Source organism: Peromyscus leucopus, chromosome 6 (genome assembly GCF_004664715.2).
Source record: "Peromyscus leucopus breed LL Stock chromosome 6, UCI_PerLeu_2.1, whole genome shotgun sequence".
In the NCBI taxonomy this organism is placed as follows: domain Eukaryota; kingdom Metazoa; phylum Chordata; class Mammalia; order Rodentia; family Cricetidae; genus Peromyscus; species Peromyscus leucopus.
The window spans coordinates 73,305,417-73,324,252 of NC_051068.1; the positions used below are offsets into that span (position 1 = coordinate 73,305,417).

At 40.9% G+C, this 18,836-nt stretch overlaps 1 long non-coding RNA gene across 1 annotated transcript; it reads left to right on the forward strand.

The window, feature by feature from the left end:
• The first annotated feature begins 1,844 nt into the window (after positions 1–1,844).
• On the forward strand, positions 1,845–18,379 carry LOC119088285. The gene is made up of 3 exons (XR_005091908.1): positions 1,845–2,220; positions 11,500–11,574; positions 16,780–18,379. It is a non-coding gene; the product is annotated as an uncharacterized LOC119088285 (long non-coding RNA).
• Positions 18,380–18,836: the final 457 nt, after the last annotated feature.

Here is an 18,836-nt window from a genome sequence, read left to right on the forward strand (position 1 = left end):
CAAAGATTTTTCCCTCAGAGGGAGAACAGATAAGCTTTAAGCCGGGGCAATGTGCAGCTTTCTTCGGCTGTCAATCCTACCTGGTTTGCATATAGATTGAGAAAATGTGTGAGATTTTACCACAAGAATCAGTCTGGAGAATTCAAGGAGTGTGGGTGGTGGTGGGGGTGGTGATGGGAGGGGGGGGGAGGAAATGTGTGATGCAGATGTGAGAGGTCTGTGTCGGCTGACACGTCTGCCTTTGTGAGCCCAGCAGAGTGCGGGGATGGGGAGCCTGAATGAGGACAGTGTGTAAAGGCATCTGTGGCTCCTTCAGGCAGTCCTTCTTTTTGCCATGAGTTAGGTACCTGAAAGATCCCTGAGCAAGGAGAAGCCCTTGAACAGAGCAGATTCAGAGTCAGGGCCAGCCATACCTCCAGCCTCCAGCCAAGGGAACAGGGGAAGCCAGGGAAGGAAATAAACTCAAGGCAGCATTAGCTGGCCTGGAACAGATATGGGAATCCAGAGATGGAAATGGTGAGTGAAAATGGAATAAAGACAAAGAAATTCAGTTAAATTCAATTAGGTATTTTATGTTTACCCTATTGGAGAGAACAGAGTGGTTCTAGGTATCAGAAACGTATCGAGTCCAGTTCTTGCCATCCAGGAGCTTGAAGACCACTAAAAAACAACCTTCAGAACTCGGTTCTAGGGGAGTCTATGATAGGATGCCATCCAGGAAGCAGTACAATCAGGAATGTGTGCTAAGGAAGGGGGCAGGTTATGCAGGACAGTCTTTAATGGAGGAGTTGGGTCCAGAGATGCCCTAGGATATAGTGGACAGGTGGAGCCAGGCAGAGGTATGAAGGGGGAATTCCTTGATGGAATTTGTAGTTCAGAAAAACAAGAAGAGGACATCAAGTGGAGGAACAGGGACAGACAACTAGAAAAAAAGAGAGATGGAAAAAGGACCCAGACTATGGCAACTGCCACAGGTCGCCTTACCCTTACCTCCAACTACTCATCCGGAGCCTCTCATGAGATGCTGCATAAACCCAGGTGGTCCACCCCACCAACACTGTGGCCCAGCTCCAGGGCTTTAAAAGAAAAAACACAAGGGTGTCTTTGCCACCTTTAGGCCAGCCTCTCTGCAGAAAGCCCAGCCTGAACTTTGGAACCACTAACACAACACTGTCACCTGGGAGATCTCAAGGTGACTCTGGCTTATGATCCTGTCATTCTGTCTGTGGTGTTCAGAATTCCCAAGAAAGAAGGAGTTTCCCCCTCCCCTCTGCTTCCCCTACCTTTTTATTTATAGGATTTTCAAGTTTTTACAGAAATTGAAAGAGTCACATGCTGAACACAAAGTCCATTTGAATGTTCCACCAATTAGCATTTGCTTCCATTCAGAATGCCAGAGTAATGAAGTAGGTTAAGTAGCCCTTGTTTGTGGTATTTGCTAATTTCTGGGTATAGAAACTCTCTCCATGAATACTTCAACCTAGTAATGGTTTAATGAATGGTTTTATAAATTTCCTGAATATTTATCTGCTCACAGGAGCTGGTGAAAGTGGACTCTATCTAGTCCATCATATTTTTTTCTGAACTGGTTTAAATACCTTGCAGATATCATGGAATTGAACCAAGTCCTTCATTCAGTGTGCATGTGCTAAGATTAAGGACATTCTTCAGCCAATCACTTCATTATGAGCTTAAGAAAAAAGTTATATGTTTCCTAATACTATCTAATATACATTTCCCACTAAAATTTTCCATTTGCTCCACAAATGTCTTTTAAAAGTATTTTAAAGTTGTATTTGATATTTTAGTTTCTTTTAATAATTTTTATTTTTAGTTGACAAATAATTGTGCATATGCATGGATACAATGTGATACATTGATATATGTACGTATTGTGGAACAACTAATATTTCTGTCTCCTCAAATATCATGTTACCATCTTTAAGTCAAAAAATTTATATTCTTACAGTGATTTTAAATATACAGTTATTACTATTAACTATGGTCAGCTTGTTACACAATAACTCAAAGAATTATGCCTCCTGGTTAACTTCTGCCAATTTCTTCCCATTCTCTAGCATACCCTCAACTTCTGGAAAGCGCCATTTTTCTGTCTTGCAGAGTCCAAGACAACTGTCTGTAAAAAGTGCCACATTTAAACCCACATGGTTTTTCCTCATAGATAAGTTCAACTTGAACATTTTCCAACAAAAATATTCTGTAAGTATCTCTCCCATCAGATATGGGTCATCAAAGACTCCATATGATTTCAGATTGATCCACACTTAGAACTTAAAGCACTAACCACTAAATATCTTCATGGAAAAGGTGCCAATTTCCATTTGCAATTATTAAATCATCTGTAGATAATAGATTCACCACACAGCATGGATATTATTTATTACCAAAAACTTTTTGCTTGCATGTTATGGAATATTACTTTAAGATGTGTTACATTTATTTATGCTGTAGAACATTTGTTTAATGATGCAAAGAAGTTGCATTAATTTATGTTGCATTTGTTTAACTCTGTGAAGCTGTGTTTCTTTGCCTGTTGTAAAACACCTGATGGTCTAAAAAAGAGCTGAAGGGCCGATAGCTAGTCAGGAGAAAGGATAGGCAGGGCTGGCAGGCAGAGAGAATATATAGAAGGAGAGATCTGGGAAGAGAAGATTGAGGATCCAAAAAAAAGGAGGAGAAGATGACTCTAGGGGCCTGCCACCCAGCCACCCAGCTACATGGCAAGCCACAGAGTAAGAAAAAAGAAAGGCATATAGAATAGAGAAGATAAAAGAACAGAGGCAAAAGATAGGATAATTTAAGTTAAGAAAAGCTGGCAAGAAACAAGTCAAGCTAAGTCTGGGCATTCATAAGTAAGAATAAGCCTCTGTGTGTGTTTATTTGGGAGCTGAGTGGTGGGCCCCATAGACCAAAAGAGACAAAGAATGAAAAATCAACAACTACACTTGGAGGTTAGTGTCTGCTGGTAATCCTCACCTAAATCAGTGGTTACATCAGGAGTTAAAATATAGTCACCAGTTCTAACACTCTTTTCTATTTATTAGGTGACATTCTTATTTAAAAAGTGCTTCATTTTACATTGTTATTGACTCGTAAACTTAAAAAATTCAAATGTATGATAATCCATTACTGTCTTTTTCTCATTAATGTTTAAATTATCTTAGACTTGGCCAATGGAAACCCTTTCAAATGAGATCCTGTGTCCTTTTGACATAACTCCATTAACCTGTAAGCATTTCCTTTCTTGCTTACACACCAAGATTCCCTGGGGCTTACATGTGTTTGCCCTACATTGGGTGTCAAAAGCAGTTATTTCTTCAAAGAATTTTGATTTCTTTAGTAGAAAATGAGATTTGGAAAAGAAGATCTGGGTACTAGGAATGCTTGTTGCATGTTGCTTTTAGATCCATTGATGAGTTAAATGACTGTAGGAAATATATACATCTACTACATACAATACAATCATATATCACTTAATAATAAGGACATATTTGGGAAAATCCTCTATTGTGTGATGTTGTTACTATGCTTACATCAAAGACTATGCTTATGAAATTATATGAGGGTGGTTACAGTGTCGATATGCAATACAATCTTATAACAGCAATATTATTTACACAATTCATGACCTGTTGCTAACTGAAACATTGTCATGTAGTAGTGCATAACTATGTATAATTGTATAAATATCCTCATGTGTAATATATAATTTGTAAATGAAATTAATCAAAATAAAGATTATAAGTAAAATAATTATAGGTGGTTTTCAGTTCTCTAAAAATCTCAGAATATGATCTTATTAGAAATAAGGTCTTGGGGCTGGAGAGATGGCTCAGAGGTTAAGAGCACCGACTGCTCTTCCAGAGGTCCTGAATTGAATTCCCAGCAACCACATGGTGGCTCACAACCATCTGTAATGAGATCTGGCACCCTCTTCTGTATACATAATAAATAAATAAATCTTTTTAAAAAAAAGAAAGAAAGAAGGTCTTTGCAGAGATAATTTAAGTGATAAAAACATGTGGCCATTATCCAGTAGACTAGTATGCTTATCAAATAAGAAATTGGACACAGACATGTAAGGAGAGATTTTCTGAGGACACAGGCAGAAGACAGTCACCTATACACCAAGTGAAGATACCTGGAATGTATCTTTTCTTCATAGTTCTCTGGATGAACAAATCCTACCAAACCTTTGATTTTGGACAGAGACCTAAGACAATAGATGTCTAATTAAGTCGTTCTGTTTGTGAAATTTTCTTCTGGAAGATATAGCAAACTAATACACTAGAATAGAAAAGTATCACAGATTTAGTAATGAAAACCAACATGTATTTATCTTACATTTCTTGACATAATAGGTATGGTATACATGCCAATAGAATAAAATCAGTGTATCCTTGGGGCTGCATTGCTTGTTGGAGGTTCTAGGAAAGACCATTTCCCTGTTTATTGTAGTTTTTGCAAGAATTTGGTCTTTTTCCATTGATAGATGAAAACCTCTGTATCTTTTCTATTAGCTGATGGGATTCTCAGCTTCTTGAGGCCACTTTTATGCTTTGAGCTATATCAGTCTTCTTTCATCTTCAAAACCAGATGCCCATCAATGGATAAATGGATGTAGTGGCATTTGCTCCGTCCATGACCTTGGGCTATATGGCCCAAAGGAGGCAGTGCTTCTTACCTTCCTAGGTGACCTCTTAAAATGAGAGGGAAGAGGGGTCATATGTTTCCTTCTACCTTTATCCTACAGTGAACCTGGGTCCTCTGGAACACCAGTCAATGCTCTTAACCACTGAGCATCTCTCTCCTCTTTAAAAAGAAAGATAGAGGGGTCATGAAGCCTCTGCTTCCTGCTTCCTGACATGATCGGACTGCCAGGTGGATTCACTCCCAATCAGAACAGAGGACAACTTCAACTGTTTACTTGGTTCTGTATTCGTGAGTGTATTTCCTCAATTTATATCTTAATAAATCCCCATTATTAAATAGTCTATTAAATAGACTCAGGTGGATTGATCTTAACAAATGGATATTGAAAATGTGGTGCATTTTCACAGTGGATTAGGAAGAGTTAATGGGGTAGTGTATGAAAAGGCAGGGTAGAAGACGTAATCCAGGAAGAGACAGCTAACACCGAAGACCTTCTGACAAACTCATATGAAAAGCTGCTGCAGAAGTGTCTTGAAATACAAATAGATACATACATCTAAAAAATGTAAGTGGAGTTGCTCTCACAGCAAAGAAAAAGGTCACTGTCGGGAATGGGTTGCCTCTATTGGAGGGGATGGCTGGTGAGTTCTTATAGATTCCCAAGTGCCAATAGCAGGCTGTTGGCATTGCTTTGGTTAACCTCAAGGACTTGACAGTTCTACATTATTCTTGAGGACATAACATACCTGAATCATAGAAGATGGAAAAATCAAGCTGGTATTGACCTGGAAGCTTTAACCCTACTGTTTAGCTTTCATAGTGCTGGGAGATGATGCTATGTATCCAGCTAGAGGAGAAAAAAAATCATCAATCTTATCTGGGGTTCTCTAGAATAAAACCAAGGAGATGGATATATATGATAAATATATAATATATATCCAAATTTATTGAGTATGCTTTAAAATAGTAACATCAGCCAAATCATGTCTGAGAACCCAATAGCTGTTCTGTCCTTGAGGCTGAATTCCTCAACAGCCAGAGTGGTCCCAGACTGGCCACTCTGGGTGACAGCCAGCAGTTACTCATGCCACAAAGCAGGGTGCCTCATTAGTCCCAATCTGGTGTTAAGAGTGCAGAAGCATCCTGGAGGCCATTGGTTCCTATTCCACCAGGAAAGCCTGGAAATGCTGGTTCTACTATCATGAAAGGAAACTCAGCAGCAGCAGCAACAGCAGCAGCAGCAGCAAAAACAGGGAAATCAACTCTGGAGCAAGAGGGAAGGCCAAGGAAGCAAAAAGTGAGATAAACTTCCTTCTGTCACACCCTTTACTGTCTGGGCTCATACAGCAGGTGCTGCCCACAACTGGGGTGGGCCTTCCTGAATCAACAAAGCAATCAGGGTGGCTCTTTAGGATGGGGGGACTCCCCACTCTGATGATTCTAATTTTGGAAAGTCAACATTAAAACCAACCACAAGCACCTGCCAGTTACAATAATGACCCGCCTGGCAAGATAAGCCTACTTGTGCAATAGTGGCACGAGTGTCGTGGGATTAACCAACCATTATCTGAATACATTCATTTCATTTAATGCCTGCTCCACAGGATGCAACCAATACCTAGCACACTTATTGGGCCAAGAACTAATGACTCCAGTAAATTGTAGGCCCTATGGGAAAACCTACTACTATTGCTCTGCTAATGGGACATAGTATTAACCAGTTCCTAATAACTATTTTGTTACATCTGTAGACTAGTTCATCTCTAAAACCTTGTCAGAGGAGCTTCTTTTCATAGTAGATGGCAATTAATCCAGAGATCCACAACTGGTCAAGGTACAGAGAATCATTGGCTTTAGTGTGCTCAGTTCTTAAATGGGACATTTATAATATATCCACAGTGTTCCAAGGCTCAGGGATCATTGTGGAAGAGCAGGCAGAAAGAATGTAAGAGCCAGGGGTGCTGTATGACTATAGGATGCCTTCTAGAAACATCAGGGCAGCTGCACATATGAATCCACAGCAGTTGAGACAAAATACCCAAGACTGGTGCAAGGTCAAGGCCAGACAAAATTCCATCGTGGAGAAGGATGTGGCCACAAAGTCTTACCTCCTAAACTATTAGTAATTGGCAGTTTCTGGGAGAGGGAGCATTCATTTTCTTTAATGGTGTTGCCCCTGGTAGAGTCTAACATGTTCCAGGGCACAACCACAAACCTAAGAGTATACAGGCAACATCAATGGTGCTTGATGGATTAAAAGAATAAGGACACAAAGTTGGGTGGGTATGGAATAGGGATGGATCTAGCATGAAATAGGGGAAATGGATAAAAATGTGCAAAATACAATCTATGAAATTTTCAAATTTTGTTGATTTGCAAGTATTTTTTTAAAAAATTATAAAATAAAAAATAAATTCTCAAAGAATTAATGAAAGTATTTTTTGAAAAAAAAAAAGTATTTTCTGACCAGCAGAGGTAGAATTCCATGCTTTCAGTCTCTCCGCCTTTGACCTCTCTTATTGCATCTCTTCTGCTGATCTTCTGGGCCTGTGTCATTTCACTGGACCCATTCAGTAATCTGGAATCATCTCTCTACATTATGAAAACCTGAATTTTATCTACAACATTCCTTTCATTGTATAACACAACATAGTCACAGGTTCCAGATGTGGATGTCTTGGGGAAGAAGGCTGTCTATTATTTAATGACATCAATATAAACATATTCTTTGCCCAACAATATTTAAATAGTTTTGTTGTTGCTGTGATACAATGTCTTATAAAAAGCAACTTACAGATTTAGTGGTTTATTTCAATTCATAGTTTAAAGGGAAATACAGTCCATCATAGCAGAAGGGCATTGTAGCAAATGTAGTTTTTGCTGTGGCAGCAATCATGAGGCTACATTATGCCCATGCTCAGGAGGCATTGAGTTGTATGTTGGTTCCCAGTTTTCTTCTTCCTTTCTCCATTTAAAATTCAGTTTGATACATCAGCCTATGGGATAGTACCATCTACATTTAGGATCAGCCCTGCCTCCTCAGTTAAACCTCTCTAGAAACACCACTGTAAATACACCCAAACTTTGGTCTCCTAGGTGACTCTAAATCCATTCAAGTTGATTCTAAACCCATTCAAGATGACAATAATGAATAACCACCAAAAATGCACGGAGAAGTTTAATAAGTCCAAAATTATAACTAAAATAACTTCAAAAATTTTAATAACTGGAATATTTTTCACCAAGGAAGTGCACATAATGTATATGCTCCAGATTTTACTGGAATTGTTTTTTTGTGTTGTTGGGTTTTCCATCTGAAATAGGGGTCAGTTCATTTGTATGCATTCAACTTTAGGTTGTGTTTGCTTTCATCGTTTCACTTTCAGTATTATTCTACAAATAAGAGAAACATTTCTACAATTTGGAAGTCAAGACTCTTTGTATAAGTGTCTATAAGAGTCCCATTCATATCCCCTGCATCCTTCTGGCAGCCTGCTTCTTTGATATCTTTGCTACTGTAAGTCAAATCATGGACATATCAATGGCAAACACAGGCAGTTCAAATCTGCCATCATTTTCAACAGTGATAGCCATTCACTGCATGTTAGCTACTGAGAATAAACAATACATATCATTTCCTGTCCAAAGGTGTAGACATCCCTTCAGTGCTGTAGAGGAGTACAGGGAAGGGATTCCAAATCTTGTGGAAAGTGCCTACAAAGGGAGGGATTCATGATGATTCTCCATATTTAAAGATTTAGAAAAAAAAAAAGACTTCAGGAAGGAAGACACGATTCAAAACAGCTTAAGAAGGGGAAAATGCCTTGAGTGAAGGCAACGGCATATATTCCAGGATTCTGGGATAACAAATAGGGAATGAGCCTGAAGAAGTGAAACAGACACCTGAGCTGGAACATGGTGAAGTAGTTACAGGTTCAATGCTGCCCCATGTGACTGAGGGCAAACAGCAACTCAACCTGCCATGTTTCTTAGTTTTCTTAACTACTAAACAGAGAGATAAGTCTAATTTAGTCCCAAAGTAGTTTGACAGAAAGTCTCTGTGAAGCACATAACTAGAGGTCTTCATTGTTGTAGAAGCTAATGGGTGCTTAAAAGCAGGTCATCAAAGAATTTACTGCTTGAAAAATGAAAATGTGAGTTGCATTATCTGTGGCTTCTAATATTATCGATACATGTCTTTTTGCAAATTGCCTTATTTTGACTAAGGCATGTGTATAAATGATGTTTTCATCTTATCACTTCCCTTTGTGAATATATCCTTTCTAATTTCACACTGTATATGAAGAAGATAATATGCATTCTTGTATAGTTGCTCTTGTGCCTGTTTCTAGTTTCTGTAGATCAGAGGCCGGGCTAGGGGTGTTCATTTGAACAGGTTCCCAGATGATGCAGAGCTTATAGTCTAGAGGTAACTTTGAAAGCCATCTTTCTATGCAAGTGACTCCTGAAATTAGAGTTTGGGGAACAAAACATGTAAAATTTTCACTTTGATAAATTCTGACCATTAATTTTCCTGGAGATTGGATCAGTTTACAATCCCACCTGTGGATTTACAGGCATGCTCTTTACTGCTCAAGCCATTGAAAGTTATAACATTTTTTAAAAAATCATCTATGAGCCATTTTTACACAGCTGAGACACAGACTTATCTCCCATCAGACAGAGACTATCTCCCATCAGCCTCATTTTATGTGAATGACTTTCTGGGAGTGTCTCCTACCGAATGCTCCTGGCTTGAGCTGGCATTTTTCCCTAAGCCCAGACCACTTAGCCAGCCAGCCAAGGGGCTTTAGCTTTCGAAGTAGTCTCACTCTTGTTCAAGTAGGGTAGATCCCCACCAGCCACAAGAGTTCAACTTCTGGCCTTCTCAGAGGACAAGGTTAAGTTGGTGAATTCCATAGTTAATTTGCTACAGGAAAATGCTTATAATAAAATAGTAGTAACTCAGAATCAGGAGCCTGTGCCAAGCCTGACTTTATGTTACTATAAAACACTGATTGTTGCCCTCCCAACTCATTATGTTGGGCCTTCTTAGCTAGCCATTAAGTATGTATTAACTCGTTCCTGTGGCTGTGGATCTCAGGTGATTGAGCATCTTTCTCTATATCTCCTAAGACAGAAATTATCTCAACCCCTCCTCACCCTACCTCCCCCACATTACTTCATCTTCAAGCCCTAAAACAGACTCTACAGTGTTTTCACTCTCAACACTTCCAGGCTGAGGCATAGTTGGAACCATTTCATCTGAGAGTGGACTTTCTAGGGATTTCATGGACCTGGGCTTAAAAATTAATCCAAGGATAGAGGAACACACCAGTCATCTCCATGCTACCCCCAGGCTTCCATTGATGCAGCACCAAGTTTTGAGTCTTTAACTGAGTTCCAGGAACTGCTGCTGCTCATCAAAACAGGTGCCCTAGTGTCATTCTCCAGCCTTCAATTCCCCCAACACTGTCATGTCCAACTAAGAAGGTTTTTATTCGGTGTGCCTGTTTGCCAAGACTGATATAAATCAGAGTATACACTTTGCAGGGCTTAGGTTTGATTAATTTTTTAAAATTTAGAAGCTGCATGGATAAGGTTTGAGATTAAGTGTGCAAAGATGTTTAGGAGCAGCCTCCCCACTGGCCTGCAGATTGAGATGGATGAGGAGCAATACTGGGTTTGAGCTGCCCATAATTGAAAAAGTGTGTGCCCAAAATATCATATTTATCCTGTATTTCTGCAAGAGCCATAACTCTAAGGCCTCCTGTTAGAGCCTCAATAAAGGGAATGTCTTCAACTTTCAGGCTCCCACATACTCTCAGTGTTAGTTATTACTTATATAACAAGATTAAGAACATGAAGCATAAAGGGAGGAGAAGGGAGTCCTGTTCCCTAAAAGGGAATGGTCCCTAGGCTTCTCTATCAAGGAGCAGCATCTGTGAGTGAATGGACAACGGAAGGGCTGGCATGACCACATAAGTCTCATCTGTTACTGCTGGAAAGCTCTGCTTTCAGGACCATAGAGTGCCCCAAAGTGTCCAGCAGATAGCCAGGGCTGCCAGGGACCTAACACTTAAGTTTCCCTTCATGTTGCAACCTATAGGGTGTACTCCCTGAAGTTGTTCAGTATGGTGGACATGAGCAGCAGAAGTCACATGGGAAACCAAATGTTATCTTTATGGTAAGATCACACTCCTGGACCTCTTTGAGCCTTGGCCTGTCAGCGGCGCCATCATCACAACTGAGGATCAGCATTCTTATGAGCAGTCACAAAGACTGAGTAGCTGTGCTCATCCCAGCCTGTTTATGCTGTGAGAAGTGCAATCGGGTCTGAGAGGCATCCTATGCTCTGAAGAGGTGTGTAGAAACGGGGACTACAGCTCATATGTAGCTGTGACATTTCTGCTTGACTAAAATGTTAGAGTTCAGACCTCCCCCAGTTTACTGTTTGCTCCCCAGAAACCAATTTTTGTCCTCCTTCCCTCCCCTAATGCTGTTTACTTAACACCTTTTGCTTTAAATGACATGAAATATAGACTGTAGGTCAGAACTTGGAGTTAAAAATCTCACCAGAAAATTAGCTTTGCTCCTTGCTCTCTTTGGAATACTGAATCACTAACTCTTAAAAAGGTTCTCTGGTGTTTTGTGTGTGTGCATGTATTCACACTCATTACCTAGACACAAATAATTCATAGAGGAGATTCCTAGTTGCAAGCAATCCCAGGGCTGTTAAACTGAATTTCAGTGTGAATCATAAATTATACTGATGTATAAAAGTGCTGGCAAGAAACTTAACATAAAAATTTATTTTCACTGCAGGTCTGTTGAGTTTGAATCAAGGTCACAAGCAGTAGCTGAGAGCATTCTTTCCAGAAAAGAAAGTGGAGGAGGGGGGTAATTTTCTTTCTTTCTTTTTCTACAGTTGTAAAGCAAGCCTTAAAGGGAAGGTCGTGGTTTTCAGTGTTTGTTGTAGCTTGTGGAGCTGTCAACCTAGAGAGCTAAGGGACAAATTAATGTACACCTGCCCTGATGTGAGGTTGACAAAGGATGGCTTGGAGGAATCAGCACCCAGTGCTGACAGGAAAACTGCCCAAGGTCCAGCAGCAGCATTACCACCCTGAGGCTTCATTGCAGAATTCTAAAAATAACTTTCATGTAGGTGCCGGGAGACCTTCTGTAGATACATTTCTAAATGGTCTTATTAAATAAAAAACATGGAGCCAGATATAGGGGATAAAGCCTGAGAGAGATCAGAGGAATAGGTAGAGCCACAAGCTAACCTCACCTCACCGATACCTCAGCTTCCAAATGCAACTTACTTCCTGTCTACCCACGCCTATATGCCTCGCTGTTCTGCCATTTGATTTGCTCTCTCTGTCTAGGTACATCATTTCCTCTTTCTCCCCAGCTCTGTCACTTCCTGTCATTCTGTATAGACCTCCAGACCTTCATGGTTAACTAGTGTTGGAATTAAAGGCGTGTGCCACCACACCTGGCTGTTTCCAGTGTGGCCTTGAACTCACATATCAGTGTGGCCTTGAACTCAACAGATCCCTGCCTGTCAAGTAATAGGATTAAAGGCATGTGCTAACATTGCATGACTTTTGCGTTTATATATAATGGTTTGATTTTTCCTCTGATCTCCAGGCAAGCTTTATTTATTAAAGAACAAATAAAACATCACCACATTTCAGTACAAATAAAACATCACCACAACCCTCACTGACCCATATGCTTAATTAACACTTCCTAACCAATAGTGAATCTATGTGAAGGACACATGGGTTCATTGGCCTATTGTCTCATTTTGCTGATAGACTTAAACTTTTATAAAATATAAAGTATAATAAAACCAAATCATCCTCTCACCATGTGTCTAATTTCCCAATCATCTTATTTCTTGAAAAATAAGCACCTAAGAAAGATGGGCCAGCCTATCCTCCTATCTTCTCTTAGACTTCCAAGTCACAGCTCAGTCTGTACTGCCTGGGCACTGAAACCCTCTACATGCAATGAAAGGTCAACAGGAGTTGCTTAGCCAGAAGTCTAGCCACTCAAGTGAGTGATTGTTCATCAAGGGAGACTTTTGTCCTGCATCTTCCAGAGGGCAGAAAAGTACCCGTCCCACCAGTGGGTGTACATCCTCTTCCAGATCATGCAGTTGAGTAGTTAGTTGTCCAGGTGTAGATCCTCCTCTATATTGTGTAGTTGAGTTTACCCACATGAGTAGAGCCTCCTCCATGGTTTGCAGTTGAGTTTGTCCATGGGTGTAGATCCTCCTCCATATCATAGAGTTGAGTTTGTCCACAGGTGTAGATCCTTCTGTGTAGTTGAGTTTCTCTACTGGGTGAAGAGCCAGTCTGAAATTCTTTTCCTAGAAGCTAAGAGCCCAAACATCTGTGACTGATTAAAGTTAATATCTCATTTCTAATTCCATTGATTCCTTGAAAATATCAAGTCCCAGAGTCCATGGCTATTCTTAGTAATCCTGCCTCCTTCCCCACTGGCCCTGAAAGAGGGAGGAAGCAGCAGCAGGCTGTTCAGACCTGCAGCCAGGATTCCACCTCCCCAGAGTCCACAGGGCTCCGACTTCTAAGCACATGCCTGTGGTCTGAGCAGCACAAATCTGAGTTTGGTTCTCTCTTCTCCCTTCTTTCATGTTTCCAATCCAAACCACCATCAGTAATAAGAAGTCTTCTTTCTTCGCCCCAGAACTCTGACTTCCACATCTGAAGTGCTTTTCCTCCCCAGTCCTTTAATCATCTTGTGGCTTGGTAGGAAAGCCCCTCTACAACCTCGATGCCAATGGGAAGCACATAGTTTCTGTGTCCTGGACCTCATACCTCTGACCCAGTGCAGATGGCCTGTGTCTCTTTCTAGCATGACCACCGTCACACCTGTGTGATCTCAGGCCTCTCTGACATCTCTGGGTCTTATTTCCTGAGACAGTGAAAACAGATTTTTAACTGGAATTATGACCTCTTCCTGCTCTAAAGAGGCCAGAGTAAGACCTGAATCAATGTTGGTTTTTCCATCAAGTTGCCAGAAACCTCTATGTGCTTTTGTATTTTGGTCTCCATCTATGATGGCAAGTTTCAAATGTTAACTTGCCAACCTAGAATCACCTGGAAAGAGAGTCTCAGTTTACAGATTGTCTAGATCGGATCAGCTTATGTGTATGTTGGGAACTGGCTTGCTTGTTAACTGACCCAGCCTACTGTGGGTAGAACCGTTCTGTAGGCTGAGGCCCTAGAATGGGTAAGAGGAAAGAAAGCTAGCTAAGGAAGTTAGTAAGTGGCACAGATGCATTTGGTTCTCTGTGGTCTTGACTGTAGATGATGTGTAATCAGCTGGCTTAAGTTCCTGCTGCTGTGACTTGCCTGCAACTACAGACTGTGGCCAGGAATTGTAAGCCAAAATAAATTCTTTCCTCCCCTGTGTTGTTTCTTTCAAATAATTTTTATTTTTAATCATAATAAAATTACATCATTTCCTTTCTTCCCTTCCCTCCTTCACCCCCTCTCACACACCCCCACGTCTGGCTCTTTCATCAGGCTGTTTCCTCATAGCAAAGGAAGTGAAACTAGAATATTATCCTTCTGGCTTGGAGGACAAGTGCAATGCAGCCTCATGGTTTACATTCATACAGTGAGAGTCAAAAACCCCAATTCCAGCACTGGGGATATGATGATAAATAGAAACGAACTTTATCGTCTAAAACTACCCCCTCGAGCTCTGAGGGAATGCTGATAATAAGTCTACATCTGTGGAATAAATCAGAACAAGGCTAGAGATCCTACTCAACATTGTTTGAGCATGGAGGGCAGCCAGGAAAGTACTAGAGTTTCATGAGGGCTGATCTCAGGGGAACAGACATAAAGAAAGCATGACCACGTTTTAAGGCGAATGAAAATAAAAGGGAGAGTAGACGTGTTTTCTGTTTGTTATTATCCTCGATGTGAAGAAGTCTTGTAGGAAGATAACAGGTCTACAATCCAGATGTGTGCCTTCTACAGCAGGCACCGACTACCACCTCTCACCTCTCCATGGAAGCTACCTGTCTCGGTTACTGAGAGGATTAACTTAAAATCAACAGGGTGTACCAGACTCTGCTGACTCCCCAGGGAAGACCTTGCCTTGGAGGAGGTGGGAATAGGGGGTGGGTTGGCTGGGGGGCAGGAGGAGGAAGAACAGGAGAATCTGTGATTGATATGTAAAATGAATAGAAAATCTCTTAATTAAAAAAAAGGAAACACATAACAATGTTTGTGACTAAAGCTAAGATGCTCTATGGATAAATTACATGTTAATTTAAAAATATTAACTCAGTGGAAATCTGACCTGAGCACTGGGGCAGAATAGTTCTGGGAGGCAGCATCTGCCTTAGGGTGCCCCCTGCAGGATGGCACAGGTGTAGCCACCAGGCTCAGAATCTCCAGCATCTGCATTTAGCCTGAGCTAAACAAGGAGACCCACCTCGAGGGTAGATCTCTGGGGAAGGGGAATAATAAAGTTCATTTTAGGGCTTATTGCCAAGCCTCCTATAAGGGCCATTATTAAAGGTCATCAGGTTTCCCTCCCACTCAAACCTCCATGAGGACCAGGTCTTTGGATGAAGGTCAAACTTGTACAAGTGAGACCATCAGTTTCTCTAGCTCTGTATGCTTCTCCATCAACATACTCCGAGAAGGGCCCAAGTCCCTCCCAGTCATCTCATACCACAGGGGACTGAGGGCTCCCATTAGCGTTTGTGCTGAGTGCTCAGATTTCAGGGTCTTCCCTGCTTCACAGAACTTTTGGTGCACATGAATAATCTTAGTGCCTCTCGTGAGTATTTCTTGTGTTCTACACCCCCTGAACAATGTAATAAATGTAGTCTATAGCTTAAATGACTAATCAACCATATAAATGGGCCAAAATATCTTCTGAGGCTGAAGTAAGAACATCTGTAATGATTACAGAACGTAGCTGGGAACTCAAACTGGGGTAAATCCAATAATTTATAAGTATCTCTTCATGTTTACACAAATGTGGTCAAATGCCAGGATTGCTAGTGTGTACCATATGGAAAATAAAAATCATTCTTTTCTAGGGGGAGAAGTGTTCTCTTAGATATTCTATCTGGGAGAGAACATAAAAATACATGATATAAAGAGCAGAGTCTGCAACCTGAGCTACATAATCACTGGAAGTGGAGTGCCACACACAAAAATCATCTTTTAAAAAAACTGTTTGCCAGCTTTCTCCCCCACCACACATACACACACACTTTCTCTTCTCTCCTGGTTTCTGAGTTTCTGATTCTAATGACATTTCTGAAGCTGCTTCTTCAGGGACACGCCAGCCACCACTATTATGTGATGCTGGGATTGTGGGAGAGGAAGGGGAATGTCAAGGAGTGTGTCTGATTTCTAGCGCAATAGAGAGTAAAAAGTTTCCCAGTATGGTGAAAGGGGGACTGAACAGTCACATGGCTTATACGTCATGACACAGCCAATCACTGCAGCTTTTGGGAGGCTGAAAAGAAATTTGAATTGTGTAAATCAATCAAGTATTTCTGAAAATCATTAAGCATGAGAGGAGAGTTTGTGGATTCTTATATTTCATAGATGAAGAACTATTCTCCAAAGAACTAGCTTGTCTAAAATGTATTTATATGTGGTCATAACTCTCTCTTTAAAAATAATATGGAAAGGGGTGAAGGAAGGAAGATATAGATTTTAACCCGGAGACAGAGACCTAGAGACAGAGACAGACAAGAAAGGATGAGAGAAAAACTGAGGCTTGAGGGAGAGAAGGCAGTCTTATAACAGCATTGCAGACAAAATGTGACATAAAACTATGGGAAAATAGCATAGAACATTTAGCCATGGCTTATTCCAGCCTTTCTTAAGAGCCTCTGTGTAATGAACAGACCTTCCAACTAGAAGGTGGGACATCACAAAAGAATCCGATTTCTAGGCAAGCCTATGCATTGGAAAGCCTGCTAACCCACTGTAATAAAGAGACCCTTGTCTGACTTGGACAATACGGTTTAATATAATGGATGAGACCTAAAATGCCATCTTATTTTGGTTTTGTTTGTATTTCTCCTTTCAGCTGTACCTAAACCATTCTAGGGAGATGAAACCGTCCAGCGGTTCTAGTTCCAGAAGGAAGCTGAAGGACTTGAAGCATCTGGCCTTGCGCCCTTATGTTGTCACAGCCCATAGCTCATCTTTCTCAGTGCCCTTGGCAGCTGATCTGAATACCGAGTGTACATAAACTTCAAAGGAAGCAGGCAGGATGGAGTTGTGGCCTTGCTGCTTTAATCAAGATGGATTCCAAACCTCTGCTTATCAAGTAGGAAACTGAAACCAGCAACGGAGAATGAATGGCCCTGAAGAAGAAGAAACTAGCCATTGAAAATGTGCCAGAGCTCAACAGAACACTGTATTTTAAATGGTAGTACTTTCCTAGTGCCTGTTGGTGGATTCACTTTATTTTCTATCTATGTAAATGAGATTAGCATGTGAATTAGAACCTCCAGTGAAGTATTGCCTACAAAGTTCAGGATAACAGGCAAGGGCACAAAACAGGGCTTCCATTTGCATGCCCTCCACTGATATTCCTGCCTTGATCTTGAGACTGCCTAAGCTTCTTCGGCCAGTAGTGGGAATGGTACTGGTTCCTGACTCTGTACCTCAAGGAGACATCGTTCAAGCCTCCACTTGCCTCTTTTTTGGGGGGCTCTGCCTTGTACATGGACCATTCATGTAAGATGTATCGATCAATGACAGGTTCAGAGTTCTTGTTCTCAAGTCAGTCTTCTGAAGGGAAGCATGGACTCTGGCAGAATAAGTACTCTCTAATATTCATAGCATCTGTAAGGGAGAAAGAAAACTGCTATGCCCATGTCCCTGTCCCTGTACTCAGAAGAATGCTGTGCATAGAAATCATATTTGACTTTTATAATCTATTTTGCCCTGGGTGTGGTGGTGTCCCAAAGCATCAAGACTCGGGGTTTTATTTCTCTTCTGCTGAGAGGAGCCACACAGAAGCTTTATGTGGCCAGGGCAGGAAGAATCACAGGGGAAGAAGGAAGGTACATGGGGTGGGAGTTCGGAGGTGAGGGTGGGGGGTGCCTGGGACCAGGCCCTCTACAGATGCTTCATAACCTATGCACGAACTGCTCTGAGTTCTCTACTTCATCCGAGACAGACACACCCACTTCCCTCTCAGCCTCTCACAGACATCAAAAGGAGATTGTTCAGAGACAGAACCCAAAGACAGGCGGGGAACTCACAGACTGAATGTCTTGCTCTCAATGGGGGAGCTTTATTGAAATTATGCAAATAAGAACACTACCTCCTTCCCATCCTCATCCCCACCCTGGGTCTGCTGTGCAGTCCCCCTGTGAAAAGAAGAGATCAAGGAACAAGAAGGAAGATCACCCAGGACTTTCCCCTGATAGTCTAAAGAGAAGAGGAGAGGTCACGAAAGGAACCCCTAGAAAGTGGGCAACAAAGAGTAATTCTCTCCAGGAGCATGGACAGTATTTTTTTTTAAATTCTCCCAAAAAGATATGTAAGTATTCAATAAGCACACAAAAAGTGTTCAACTTTGTTAATCCTTAGGGAAATGAAAATCAAAGATATGTAATAAAAATCTTTGATTTATATGCTAACCATGTGAGTTAATAAAAAATAAAATAAGACCATAATGTGATGCCTCTTCACATGTATTAGGACATGTAAAATAATAATGATATTAGGTATTGATAAGGATATGAAGAAACCATGATGTAGCTTCTTTGGAAAACAACTTAGGGCCCTTAGGTTAAGCAATGAGTTATCTGGTGTATCAGTCCCACTAACAACACACAAGCGAAAATCTAAAACAGACACTCATACAAAATTTAAGCATAAATATTCATAGGAGCTTTATTCACAATAACCAAAGGGTAGAAATAACCTCCTGTGTTCAATAACTCATACATGTATAGATAAATTAAATGTGTATATAGGTGCCGGAGAGAGAGCTCAGAAGTTAAAAGTACTTACTGCTCTTCTAGAGGACCCCAGGACTCACATCAAGCTATACAACCACCTATAATTCCAGCTCCAGGGAATCCAACAGCTTGGATGTGGACACGTGTGGTGGTATTGTGTTCCCCA